This window comes from Arachis duranensis, chromosome 10 (assembly GCF_000817695.3).
Source record: "Arachis duranensis cultivar V14167 chromosome 10, aradu.V14167.gnm2.J7QH, whole genome shotgun sequence".
Classification (NCBI taxonomy): domain Eukaryota; kingdom Viridiplantae; phylum Streptophyta; class Magnoliopsida; order Fabales; family Fabaceae; genus Arachis; species Arachis duranensis.
This window is the reverse complement of record NC_029781.3, coordinates 89,025,665-89,027,223: the sequence shown is the minus strand read 5'-3', so window position 1 is coordinate 89,027,223 and position 1,559 is coordinate 89,025,665. Positions and strand designations below refer to the sequence as shown.

Genomic DNA, 1,559 nt, shown 5'->3' with positions numbered 1-1,559 from the left:
TCCTGTAGTAGTAGGACCTAACATTTCGTAAGCAAATTCAGTGCAAAATTAGAGTTTCAAAGTATTGCTACAATTGAAACTAAGACTCGATGGATTCTTAGTCTGTTTTGTGATCTTCACATAAGTTGCAAGATGATTCCAACAATCTATAATGACAATATCAGTGTGGTTCCACGCAACAAAACAAAGCACTTTAAACTAAACCTATGTTCTTTTCATAAACGAACTTGTATCATAATTATCAAACTTGATCTCGGGTTGTTGGGATTCGAATAAAGGGTCCTCACGTAGGCCAGTTTACTCTCTGGCATATGATGTAGTTTTTATTATGTTATAATAGAGGACTTAATTTAGTGTTCCAATCTATATGGTCAATCTCCTTTCGCTTGAAGATTGATCAACAACCAATCTCAAATGCTCAAATCAGCCACCACACCTTGAGGGTAGAAATAGTTCTATACAAGTTTGGCGTATGTGCAATTCCGAAGAGTATGAAGAGTAGATTCCTCATGATTGTTATAGCAAGGGCAGTGGGCTAAATATGAGTGATGTCTCCATTACCAACCAACCAAACGAATGAACGGATCCTCTCTTGGCCTTTCCACCTCCAAATAATCTTGAATTGCCATAGATAACTTGATAGGCAGATTTCAAATTGAAAGTTCCATCTGAAGAGTGCTCCCAGGCTATATGATCTTCCTTTCTTCTATATACATTCTGAGGGCTCCCATACATAAGAGTGAAAGCCCATGCACCTGAGTCATATGCACAAATTGTTGATGGTGGTTAAAAGATATCTACGGTCTATATATATGAATTCCACCAGAATGACCTCTAGTTTCAAACTGCATTTTGGCTCGTATTTTAACACCTTCATCACCACTAATATGAGTTTCTAACAGAACCAGAAAGCCAATACTATACTCTCTCTTTCACCCACACCACGATAATTCCAAACAAGAAAATTCATCATAAACAGAAAAGAAAAGAGAGGTCACCAGAGATTGAAACATTTAAATAGGAGAACTTACTCATCTGCTCAAACTAGGATGATTCATTGTGGCCAGGACACCACTACTACCAATCGAATGGATAACCTCCATCATCTCATCCAGTGGCTTTTATTGGGGTATCGTCATCGGAGTTGTTTTTCATAGCAGAGCTGACGGCAGGATTCTCCTTTGGGTTCTTGTTGCATTATGTGTATTCTCTAGAGGATCTCTTGCTCCATTTCTTCTTTGTGTGTTCTTCTATTTGGCGTTCTCACTAGAAGGGGGGACGACTAACTTTGCAGAAGGCTTTGACCTAGGAATCTCAACTTGTTTCAATTTGGGTTAGTGATCTTATTCGCCCAATTTGACCCATTCTTATCAGATCAATGCTATGGTACCTAAGTTATGTTGTCTAACTTACTAAAAAAAGACAAAAAATAATATTTAATAAACTTTTAATATTTTATTTTTATTTTATACATATTATTTTTTATCTATAAAAACAAGTTAGACAATTTAAGCACAATAATAAAAGCACCGTAGAATTCACTTTCTTTATCATTGGCA

At 36.4% G+C, this 1,559-nt stretch overlaps 1 long non-coding RNA gene across 1 annotated transcript; it reads right to left on the bottom strand.

Annotated features, from left to right (window-relative positions):
• Positions 1-288: 288 nt before the first annotated feature.
• On the bottom strand, positions 289-1,318 carry LOC127743212 (uncharacterized). Its single transcript, XR_008004582.1, has 2 exons — positions 1,032-1,318; positions 289-755 (listed from the first exon to the last, which is right to left on the bottom strand). It is a non-coding gene; the product is annotated as an uncharacterized LOC127743212 (long non-coding RNA).
• Between the last annotated feature and the right edge of the window lie 241 nt (positions 1,319-1,559).